We start from the raw sequence: 13,007 nt of genomic DNA, 5'->3' as shown, positions 1-13,007 counted from the left end.
GTTTAACAAATGTACACAGATGATAAAAACAAAGCGCAAAGGTAGGCACGTAGGTCAGAAAGAAAGTGCTTAAAAACATCGTTTTTTCAACCCAAATGTGAAATGATTGTTGTTCAACCTATTTTGTGTTTGTATTAAAAACAGTGTCGTGAAGGGCCATCAAAGATCGCCCGCCTTATATTTAATCGCTTGGTGCCGGCCAGTGTATCTTCATTGGCGCTCTATGTTGACTTACAGTGACGATTGTTGATAGAACACTCGCCTGCTAATTTGCGGTCGACTTCAGTTTATTGACCGGCGATAAAGTTCACTCGCGAAAACGAGTGCGCTGTGATACCCGGCATTTAACAAAACCATCGCGTTGTTGTATGTATATGTGTTATCTTGGGTTTGTCAAGGACTTTACTCTATTGTGCAGGTTGCTAAGGTGTGGTAAACTGTTTTGAGCTCTAAAAACAGCTCTTTTTGCTGACAAACAAGGCTCAGTGCGACGCCCTAACCTTAATTGGCCGTGGCCGGATCCGCTGGGAATTGAGTGAATCGGATTATCAGAAAAAATCGATCAAATTCAAGGGCTCTTGTTAAATCTGCAACATGGAAGGTAGGTGCTGCGTTCGATTTTATACTTTGGTTGCCATGTTAATTAAAAATAAACTAACTTAACAGGAAATGATAAATGTATATATCTCTTGATGCGTTAAACAATAACTTGCCATTTCCATACCTTTGATCTGAATATAAAATGAGCCACTGTTTTTAGGCGCCTTTGTTACCGTGATTTTCACATGGTGTTTGAGGATTAGATCATTTATTTAAAGTGCTCCCTTGCCGCTGCAGAAAGTATACACGTCAAACAGCATCCTTCTTTGTCGTTCAATCTTTCCCTGGCGACGCGATTTTTAGTGGCCGGTTTCAAAACGTTGGAAAATTTGTAAACACGCGCTTAGAGCGACTCTCCTTTGTGGCGTTTAATTTCTAATAGAATCCGGGCCATTAGTGCGAGCTCTGGTTACCGAAAGGGGAGAGAGTCCCAGTAAAGACGTCCCAAGTCATCCTAAAAACGATATCCAAGAAGGCTTTGACAGACACACGCAAGGCAAATCCCACCGGTATACGATGCACATAACTTCGGCGCCGATAAGCAGGTTTCGACTTAATATTTTCAGGGTACATATTATGGACATATTTGCGGCCGTAACAGTGTAACACTCGCACGTCAAACCCGCGCATACCTTTGTAGATTCTTCGGTTGTGCGCCGTAAGAGTATATTCCCTGGCATAACTGCGGTCAGCCGGTAATGATAATAGCCAGACCCTATAGCCAGTTCGGTTATGGAAAATGTGAGCAACGCTGCTGCGATAACCAGCCGTGACTTAGCGTCACAAAGTGCAGTTATCTGCTTTTCTAATCCGCTGCGACTATGTGCCATACAGGCCACAGACCATAGGCGACTGTTATACGCTGGGTCATTCGTGGTGTTGTTTTCGTATGACAACTTAAACTGTCCGCTGGTAATTATCAACAAACTCGTATACAATCCATAAACAAGCGCGAGGTGGCCGTGACCTCATCGGTCGCTAATTGGCAGGCTTGCTCGCCATGAGTTTACCGGCAGTCGATCACCATTACACGTGTTTCCTATTCGTGGCAGCGCAACCCGGGCGCTGGGCGAAAGTCGTGTGGCTGGCGACAACAGCCAAATCCATGCGCTCGAAAATATAATAGCGCGGCCAATCGGCCTTGTTGCCAGCCTTGCAACAATAACAGCGCTGAGTCGTCGCTGTTGGCTGAGATTTGCGTGCGACGGTCGCGGGCCGTTTGAAGTCGTCTGAAGTTTTTATAGGACCAGCGCCGTTGTGCGGCAATAGGTCAGCCCACTTGGCCCCATCATAACGGCCGGCCCACTTTTTTTGCCAGCAAACTTTTAAACGAAGAAGGATGGGTCAGCGGTCCATCAAGGAAGAAAGTGTGGGGCATAATTTTTGTTGGGGCGACAGCGTAAACTGGCTAAACTGAAGGGCTATAAATTGTTTAAAAAACTTAGAAAAACAGATGGAATTGCTTTTAATGTGGCCGTTTAAATTGGCCTGTTTTCGGCCTAGTTTCGTGCGAGAAAAGGGCACTGAAAAGCGACAAGTGGCGGTGCGGATTGAGTTCCTCGGAGTTCTGTTTGTTTAGGTCGTTTTTTGGTGGCACGTCGCCAATTTGAGAACGATGCCACGAAGCATTTTGAATAGGCACTCCAAATTCGACCGGGTTAATATTTTTCAACCTAATTTCGCACACGTTTTCTGTGAAGCCATGTTAAACAACAATCAAAGGCCAACAAATTTCGTTCAATAAGAAAGCAATGGTAATTGTACAAAAAAAGAGAATTTAAAACTCCGTTGAAATTAGTGGTCGATCAATACCTTACCTAAACCTTTTTTGTAAAGAGAGTTGTTGTCAACATAAAATATGTATTTTTTCCATAAAATCTAAAATCCGCTATAAAATGATGTTGTTAGTATGCTGAACTTTCAACTTTACAAATCACCCATTCCACGCTAAGCAGGAGGTAAATACCAAACTATTAACAACTATATATTAACATATAATTTGCATCCAGTCTCGCCTATTTATAACTAAAAAAAGTTAAGGTGCTCGAAAGAGTTTGTGGTGTGTACGAGAACGCCGTTGTGCTGGCGGCTAAATCCTTTGGTACTGAGAAAATGTTGTTTATCATTCAGGCAGAAATTCAAACACACGCCAATCACGACAGCAAAATATTATCGCACGGTGCGTTCCCGCGTCAGATTTGAAGGATGTGACGGGACGCGAGCTTTTTCTGGCCTCGGGGCTTACGCAATGCAACGGACGAGCAATAAATCGCAATTGTGACGCTTTATTAGCGCCGCCTCTCTAAATACCGATCCTTTGTCGCGGGAGGTTATACCGTTTGTGAATAACTAGCGGCGAATGCAGTTGAAGGACGCGTAATGGCCACCTATTCAACGGGCGGTTAAAAACGCGGCCATCGGCAACCGCCCGGTCGTGATTTTCCGGTTGTCGCGATGCAATCAAGTCGAAAGACGCGATTATGCAAACACCTAGCACCACAACACCGCATATATGCAAATCAGGAGAAGGTGCCAAGTGCAATTCGCCGAATGTTGCAAAACCAACCTCCGGTATTTCACTTCTAAAAAGCGTAGATTGCAAAAAACAGGATTAAGTTGGCAAATGAACATCAAACTTTTACAATGTGAAATTAACGTTAAAACTGGCCACAACGGTCTAAATAAATTACTAAGTTTGTTTAACTTGACCTTCCACATCGTGTTTAAAAATCAGTTTTTCGAATTTGTGACAGAAAGTGTGTGACACGTCACGATTAGCCTTACATAAAACATGCGTGGCGTAACTACAACCAACGGCCGCACAAAAACTCTTTAGTCATTGTTCGATCCTTTTATTAGATTGTGGAAATTCAGCTTACATAACCACTTTACTATAAATAATCTCATTTTAACTTTTTTTGTGCCAAGATGGTGCAAAATTCGGAACCTGTTGTTGTTGAAGTGGCGAATCAAAGAAAAAATGCAACGTACGATTGTTTATTGAAATAAACCCGTTTTCCTTTGAAGTGGATTGTGAATTGACCTACTCCCACAGTGGGGAGCTAAACACTTTATGTTACGACTGGTAATAAACATCGCTACCATTGCGTTGCATTTTTCAGTTTTGGCGACCTAATCATTCAAATCAGCTCTCTAATCCAAAGCCCGGCATTGTACTCTTTATACAAAATGGTAATTTGACAAATCGACACACAATTATTACAAGGTTTTCGTTAAACAAAAAGTGCATTTTAAACAAAAATATAAATTGCGTTCATAAATTTTCCACAGCTTTAGTTACACTCGCGGATAAGAATGAAAAGCAGAAGTTATTTTAATTAAACTTCGTCAAAGGTTGGCCAGACTAATAAAAGCATGTCAGAGGTTCGGATATTCTGCTACTGTCACAATACGGCATGAATAGAAGTTCCTCTTCGCTTTTGTTGGTCCTGACGACAAATCAACTCTTCCGTTGTTTTACGCACGCTCTACCAATATGTGCCGTCCTCCGTCTCTAGTGCGCGTTGTTAAGTTAGGAAACCGCCCACTGGGCGTGGTTCAATCAACCTTTCGTGGTGCTGTTCTGCTTGTGCCAAATCTGCCACGCAATCACGGCCGTCTTTTGTTCCAAATCGGATTTATGTTACAGGATTACCGTATAAAATTAAGACAAGTAATAGTAATCATATTCATTTTGTTATCATGTTGATTGTGTATGTTTATATCTGAGATCTGTTTGCCGAAGTCCCTTGTTATAAGAGAATAAATAGTTGAGATTTTAAACCGTTGATTTAAATTTGTACCTACAAGCTTTGTCTTGTTTATAATAAGCATGTAGCCAATGATTTTGAAATTCCTCTGTGTTGTAAGTATATAAAACATAGCTGTTTAATTCATTAAACAATAGCTGTCTAAATGCGAGGTAGCAACATAACGATCAGCGTGACATCGTTTGCGAAAATATAAATTGGGGAATGCAGTATCCACATTCATACTATCTGTAGTTCAACGCCGTAGCCTATAATGCAGGGGTTCTTACATATTTTTACGGAGTACCCTAATTTTTTTTGCTTTACGTGGACCCCAGTAGGCAAGAAATTAAAAAAAAATGACGTCATAAATTGAAGTCACAATCAAATAGACTTTCAGAAATATGCTGATGATTTAAGTAAAACGAAGTCTAAATACACTCAGCGGTAAAAACGTTTTATTCGTCATTAAACTTTTTTTTTATTTTAAAAATTGCTAACTTTTTTAATATTCATTAATATTTCAATTCGGCCTTCATGGACCCCTTAAAATTAGTTCACAGACTCCCAAGGGGTCCAAGGACCCCAGTTTAAGAACCCCTGCTATAATGTGGTAATGTCTGTTTAACATTTAGGATCGCCAAAACTAAAAATGCTAGATTGGCAAGTAAAACAACCGTGAAGGTTTTCGTGGTTAGTAGCCTAGATGGCTAGTCGCATATTTAATTTCTTGCCACTAGATGGAGTAGCGGGGTCATAATACATACGAAATCGTACAGTTATGGGTCAACGATCATTGCCCGCCGCACTGCGTCAGAGACAAGTTCGCATTTTTTTGTGTAAATGCGCGATCAAAACACTTCGTTATTTTATTTCCCCAGTTGTACTATCACTGATATGTCGGCGATATAGCTGGGCGAAGGGTTCCATTGCCATCCATTAGGCCCGTCACCGAAAGGACAAAAGGACGTACTTTCGAGTTAGCCCAAAATCGATAGCTTTTAGAGGCGGAGTCAAAATAAGAGAGGAGTAATTTTCCACCGAACATGACTAGTCCATTTGAACAAGCCGCGTGTTATGAATTTAGAGTCATGCCGTGGTCTATTTGCGACCAATAAAATAGGCCCCTTAAAGATAGCTGACCATTGACAAGGGTCATCATAGGTATACGAAGATGTTGGGCGTTGCTTAGGCCCGAGCTTCAAAATTTCCGAAAAGGCGCTATAAATTAAGTCCCAACGTAAAGCCATAAAACAAACAAAACTTAAAAGAAACCAGATATGCCCAGTTGAACTTTAACGAGTATTTAAAACAGCGGTTTGGAATGCTGACAAAGCATGTAATAGATAAGCGCCACAATTTTTTAGGATATGATTTATCCAATAAAACCATCGTAAAGGATATGATTTACGATGGTTTTATTGGATAGAAAAATTGCAAACAATAAATAGACATGTGACCAATTGAACATAACTGTTTGGGTATCAACAAAAAAAAATTAAGGCGCCAAACAGATATACATTAAAATAGTATGACAGCTTGATACAATGTAAGGGTACGTAAAAAGTAGCCCAAGTGCTATTGTCATTTCACAAACCTATTGTTTATTACTACATCAAAACATTTATCTGTTACGATTACCGAATGTAAAACTTATTCAAACTTATATTATTTTAACACGTTTTTAATCGTTACCTCACTAAAAGCCAATAAACTGTGAAAATCAATTGGCTAAATAGTGATATTAATATTAATTTGCATCATCCCAATGGTGTTTTGCATCATCCTAATGCCAAGTTTAATAAAAAACACAAGCTCCACAAAATTAAAAAAAATCGAGATTTATTATCGAATTTTGACTGACAGTCAGTAACGACAAATACGCTGCGATCAAAACAAAAATCATTACGGCCGCTCGCTTTGACTGAGTGTATTTTTGGCACAGCAGCAAAATTACCCTTCCAGGCTAAACGAAAACGACGTGAGGCTTCTCTTTCGCGGCCACCATTAGTCGCGCTCTTGATTTTCTTCTCAACAATTGCAGCAACAACACACGAGCAGCGGCAAAAGACGGTTTAAAAATTTATGCGCTCGGCGGGAAACTGGAAATTGGCTCTTTTTTGTAAAACAGGGCCAGTTCGCATGGTTCCTTGAAACGATTTACGCCTTTACCCCTATTTTAGGGTGACACGCCCAATGGAAAATTAGCCTAACAAAAAATAAGCGCCTGTACTAATATTACCATTACATACGGATCTGATATTGAGCTCGTATCAAAGTACAATGAAGAGACTGGCCGATTTCAAATGGCCATGTAGCGAGCCCGACAAACAAAACCGGAAAATTCCTGTATTTTATGACCCGTGGCCAGAGTACTTCTGGTGCACTGTAGCGTGCATTCGATGGGTTTGGCCAAACGCGCAGGCAAAAATGTCGAGAGCCTTGTAGAAGTTATAGACCCATTATCGGACTGCAGTGGATTTTGTTTCTGTATACGGAATGCCGATTAGGTTAGAACGAACGGCGCAGAAAATTGTTATATATGGCGACTATCTGTTTAACTGGTTTTACCGCAAATGCTTCTAAGCCTGCTAAAATGTAACATAATACAACACCCTTACAGCGTACTTGAATGTACATTTGACTAGTCTTAGGCAAAGTCGTCATAATATATTAAACAAATATGATTTTCTAAACACTGGCCGCGGTAAGTATTTGATCGGATGCCATATCGATTTTTATCAGTACTAGGGACAATAAAAAATACTAATACAAGACATGTTAATGTTTCAATTTATACATTTCATGTTCACATAATTATTCAGCAATAAAATACGGCAGGAAACGCCGTATTAATGAGCAAACAACATTGTTAAATTTCAACAGATATGCCCGGCTTAAACATATTAATATATATAAAAAAGTGTTTCGTAGTCTCCGGGTAAAATCTATGTGTTTTCGATTGAATATCCACAAATTGTCCACTCGGGGCTACGTTATTTCACAAAACGAAAAGCATGAATTTTCTTAACGCCGAAATTGAAATTTGGACTACGCTGAAACGAGTTTACGTACGAAAACATGTCGATTTAAATTACATTTGCAACGACAGCAGGTCCAGGCCAATTTAAATTGCCCAGTGGACGGCACCAGAACAACGTGAAAAACAAAATAAATGGCCTGGTTCGCAAGATAACGTCACACCGCTTCGCATTTCTAGTTTGTAGATATACAAAAAGTCAGAAGATATCTGTTTTTCGTTTTGTGACCTCTTTGAGCAATTTTCTGTCGGATATGTTTTTATTGTCAGGCAAATGGCGATTCAAGAGCAACAAAAAGTTCTTGAATTGTTAGTTTTAGGAGGTTTGTTAAATATTTAAGAAAATTATGCGTGGTGCAAGAACAGCTTTATAGTAACTTTCTACTTTTTTCTATTCGTCAAATTGGATTTTTATTTTGGCAAAATCATATAAAAAACTCCATATCGGCGCCCACTTTGCGTCTGAGTTACTGTACTTCTGTTTTTTTCATTTAAATACTGGTCATGAGAAAGGAAACAAATACCTGTATTCACACCAAACCCGCCATTCATTAGTGCACTGTGCCGCCAATATTTTAGTACAACAAGGGACGTTGCGCGTTTCATGGGCTCGATGCTTTTCCGCTGTCAGCGTTCATTAGCAAAATCGCAGTCCGAAATTGGACAGAGATGGCACATAATTGGATAAGTCAAGTATTTACGGGCGCCAGGGCTAGTTTTGAAGAGAGCTCATTGCTTTCAGTTAAGGTTGAATTCATTCGTACTGACTACCTTCTTGTTTTGTTAAAATCGAATAAAAGGCGGAACCACAGGTGATAAAGCCTTGATAACAGTCAACTGGGATTGGGCTAAACAACCGGTTGTCTTGTTCGACTTACTTACTGTGACGTCACAGTTATGGTTGGATACCTCGAGACGTGGGAATGTTGTGAAGTGGACTTGGTTAGAGCAACTGATGTAAGTTTGATTCGGGCAACACTTCGGAATGTGAACGCCGTATTAAATAACATTGAGTGTCAGCGAGGCGCAAAAATAACATTTTGGTCTTTTAGGCATTCGTCGATTTTTATTTTGAAAATATGAAATGGATATGATTATTATTAAGTTAGTTAGGGTAAGGTAAGGGTAAAGTGTTTGGAGCATTAATTATTTTGACTTAAGTGCGTAAGAATGCTATGTTAAAGTCGATCGTTTCCTGAAATTAAAATATATTTTTTAGATGACAGTGATATTAAATATTTATTAGCTGCACATAACAAATAGAATATAAAGCGTTCGCCGGTAATTTAGAATGCTGTATCGCAATGACGTTTTAGGGTTTCACTTTTAGTCGTAGAATCATATCAATAATGAATACGTGCATAAAAAACATTAGAAACTTCGTGATAGATTGGTTCAAAACCTATTAGTAAGCAGTCGCGTTTAGTATACTGGTTAAGCGTTCACACAATGTTGTATCTTTGTGCCAAGGCAGAAAAACATTTCCTATCCGGTAGGCTACATTACCATTTGATGACGTAAATGCTGCGGTCCATCTGTTTAAAGCAAATACAGTAGGCCAAATGATGCAGTTCAAATGTGCAGTGATTTGTAATTGAATGTTGCGTTTCTACGCCGCCCTGCCGTTTAATAATGTTACCACGTAACCCGTTTAACACTTTTCCCAAAGTACGCGGTTACCATCTGCGAGGAATTCCGTATTGACACAATTGAGTAAACACCAGCGAAGCTATAGGTCCTACGCTGCGCAACTTGGAATTTATTCAAGTAGACCCACATTCATATAGTGCCAAGTTTGACAAGGTGCCCTGTTCAAACGCTATCGCTTGGCATTGCTTTGAAAATCGTTTCAGGCTGTTCTCAAGAAATGCTTAGGTTGCATTTTATATTGCGATTAAATGTATTGAATTTGATGGTTTTAAGGTCGCCGCGGTGGGACATCTGTAATAATGTAAATTATTTTGCTTTAAAACAGCATGCTTTTTGGTGGCATTTGTACTAATTTAGAAAAAGTTAAATATTTAGCAAAAAAAAGAAAAATCCGGCGTTTGAAGACTGCGTTAAAGAGGAAATCGATTTTAAACGGTAAACCGATTCTTTTTTGCCGAATTGTGGTTTAGGTAAGCGAAACACGAGTTTCTCAATCAATATGCTTCGACGTCAAACGTCCAATAGCCTGTTTCTTTGGCGTAGGCCTCTGCTGAAACCGCGAAAAGAGGATTGGTCAGTATTGAGAAAGGCTTGGCAGCGTAATAGCCGATAGCATTTAAGTAGTGCTGACTTGAAAGTTTCGCCACACAGTTTACAAGTGACTTGCAATCTTACGCGTTCAACAATAGACTTTCGTCCCCACAGGGTAGTGCCGTGCAAATTCCTAGGTGCGAAGTCGTCAACACGTCGTTTTCGCATTACCAGTTTATCTTGCCGTTTGGTCGACGTTGACTTGTATTTCACACCTTCGGACCACGGAGGGTAGCAATTACTTGTAATTACTGCTCACAAGCAATCTGAGGTGCTTCGTTTGTTTTCGAGCAAAATTCGAATCGGCCTGATTAACTTTCTGGTTAAAGAAACGTAATCACTCCAAGAGACCACCTCCTAATTTTCACCTAAAATTTACCCATTTTCCATACAGAGTATTTATTTTCTGATCAAAACACATATAAGTGATTTATGTGACATGTAATACAATGCTTTTTCTCCAGATATTCCTTGTTCCGGCGTAATTTCAACCGATTATAATTGTGGAACACATGTACATTGGCCGTGTCGTGCTGACGCGGTACGAACAATTAACTTGGCAATTTAGACAACTTGTTTTGCTTGAAATCATGCTTCAGTCCAATTAAAAGCTCAAACGGCACCACGGTTTGTAGCAAAAACGTGAAACGAAACGAAGCAGCGGACGTTTTTAACGTTTTTTTGGCCGGTTAAATTACCTAATATTATATTTTGTCGCAAAGAAAAAACGTCGCCTGAAGCGCAAAGAAAGCAAAACATGGCATTTCAAACTGAAAGATAAAAAATGAAAACAGAAACCAGAAATCAGACTTTTGTCAAAGGAATGCTCGGATAAATCTCCACATGGTATCATCACTTACTGCAGAACGCAGCCTAAATGTCATTAATTTACTTGATGTCACCAAAATAAATATACTTTTTAACCTACTTTACCTAAGTTTTAAACGTTGAATGTAACTTTTAGCGGAGCACAAAATAAATTTTAAATTTTGTAAATTTAATAATCTAGATGAAAGCTTTAAATTTTTTTTTTTTTTTTTTTTTTTCCTCGCTGCAAACACATGCAATACCGCGAACGTGCGTGCGACGTGCGTGCTTGTAGGCTATTTTAGTTTTGCGGCGGCACATCTTATAATCTTATTTTCTACCTGCACTCAAGCTGCAGCACGGTAAACTTGAAATGGCAGCGGATGTGGACCTTCTGTGCACAGGCGTGGTTAAGGGCAACAGCAGCTGCTGAGACATTTTTCAACTTTTTTCAAATCACCGGCTTCGTTTATTTTCGTCGCTCGGCGCCTTCGAACAAAGCCCAGCGAGCGAGCGCCCGTCTCTGTTGTATTTACTTTCGAACAATACTTTTTCGACGGATGTAGCAATCAGTCAGCGGCGAAGGGAGGAGCGGTAGCGCTGCGATTATGATTTCTGCAGAAGGCTTGCTGGCGGTTTATCGAAGTGAGCCTTTTTGCCTGTTGATCGCGCCTGCCATCGTGGTTTGTTTGTTTTGGAAGGTGCTGAGCTCGGGCGCATTCTTTTCGCTGGACCGCGACAGCCTTGCATTTGAGCGTTCGTCCCCCCTTTTTCTTTCTCTCCTCTACCCTTGGCGTAGCAGGCCAGCGTCTTGCGCCTGCATCGGGCAGTTATAAGCGGACTCCGTGCGTCAGCAAGTAACTGCCTTCGACGCGTTGGTGCGTAATTGGAGAAGTCTTGCTAACGTGTTCAGAGCAGCATGCAGAAAACTGCAAATAAGGATATGCGACCGCAAAGCTAGTTTAAACTAAATGTTAGCGCCAGCACCAATAGTTTGCTATGACTGTGTGAACTTAGTTCACGAGACATCATACTTGTGTAGCAAACGTATATTGTTAGCTTATACCTTACGATGTCTACAGATATATTGTGCTCCCGGTTTTTTTCATATAGGACAGGAGACCATTTACACAGGGATACAGCAAACAACGCAGTTCAGATAGTCTTGTTAGTGGTCGTTTGCATTTCATGTAAAGGGTGTGAGGTACCATGTCGAAAGCGAACCAGATTACCTATAGATATGACGCCACTTAAACAAACCGTACTAGTTTTGTCCTTATATGACCACTTCTTTTTATTCCTGATAAAAGTGTATTGCAATGGTGTTGTCTGTTTAAGTTAATAAGAATTTTACGATATAGGAGAAGCTAAGAAATACGACAGCTTGTGAAATGTGAAGTGGCAGTGTGAGCTGAATGTTTAGAGTACACTACACACTGGCATTCTTTCCGGATCAGGCGTTTTTCCGACCGACGGTGCCCTTGAAATCGACTTAGCTGTGAGCTTTCGGAGATCGTAACCTGTCTTCTGTGTTAATTTGACGGCGCCCTACATCTCGCGCGTAATTGCAATGCGGCGCTGTGTTCATTAAAGGGGTAGTTGCGTAATTGGATTGCTTGAGGAAAGGCCACTTCGTTTTAGTCTCTTTACGCCGATTATAAAATGTATTCGGGTTTGGTTGACGCTTGCTGTATTGAAATGAACAGGATCATACTTACGTTGGAATATGATAAATCAGACTCGAGGTTGAACTTAATGAACTGTTAACGCAGATTAGTGTTTGGTTTTCCGAAAACATCAGATCTATAGTTAGCTTTGGAAACGTGAGTTTTGGCTTTACGAACGTGAGTTGAGTGCAATTTTACCACGCGTGGCTACGTTTTGCTTGTGGCCATCCAAATTATGTTTAGGGCTTTTTCTGCACCGTGGCGCTTTCTAGTTGTTTTTTTCTGACGCACGCATAAACGTTCATTCCGCACAAGCGCCCTTCTGCTAGCCTTATCTATCAACAGCTCGAAAAAGTCGTGACGTAATCCTTTTCACAAGGCTAAGTCAGAAAAAGAGTCTCCCGGGGTGCTTGTTTACGAAAATGCTGCTGCTGTTGCGCCAGAAGTTTGTCTCTCCTACTGCTGGGATTTGCTGTTGTGGCTTTGGGATTTCAAACAAAACTGCCCAAAAACCGCGCAGGAGGGATTTTCGCCTTTCCCGAGATTACAAGCAGTCGGCGGCAGCAGCAGAACTGGCGGCGTCGCGTTTGCGGGCGGGCGCGATTGTGTACTTTCTGATCCGCATGGGAATTAGGCCTTTTGCCGCTGCCGAACGACGGCTTTTACGGCCGCGCTGTTGCCTAATAACCGCCAGTTTGAATCGCCGCTGGATACATTTCTGCATCGCTCGCGTTTAGAAAGCCTTGTTCAGGTTTTGAACGTTCGCAAAACTATACGACTATAACGTTCTTTGCTCTGTTCACTGAATTAGTTTAATTTTCATTGCGTGGATGTTTGGGAAAATAGTGCCGATGAAATGCAAATAAACTTAAGAAATGAGCTAATAATAGATCACTTCTGGAG

At 40.6% G+C, this 13,007-nt stretch overlaps 1 protein-coding gene across 2 annotated transcripts in view; it reads left to right on the top strand.

Annotated features, from left to right (window-relative positions):
- Positions 1-423: 423 nt before the first annotated feature.
- Positions 424-13,007, top strand: part of LOC146163692 (uncharacterized) — a 30,259-nt gene continuing 17,675 nt past the window's right edge. For both annotated transcript variants that reach the window (XM_083382385.1, XM_083382384.1), the window contains exon 1: positions 424-601. The gene's annotated coding sequence lies outside the window, so the exon portion shown is untranslated. The remainder of the gene's footprint in view (positions 602-13,007) is intronic.

Source organism: Ascidiella aspersa, chromosome 2 (assembly GCF_963924565.1).
Source record: "Ascidiella aspersa chromosome 2, kaAscAspe10.2, whole genome shotgun sequence".
NCBI classification, from domain to species: domain Eukaryota; kingdom Metazoa; phylum Chordata; class Ascidiacea; order Phlebobranchia; family Ascidiidae; genus Ascidiella; species Ascidiella aspersa.
The sequence above is the reverse complement of the archived record's forward strand: the minus strand, read 5'-3'. Positions and strand labels throughout refer to the sequence as shown.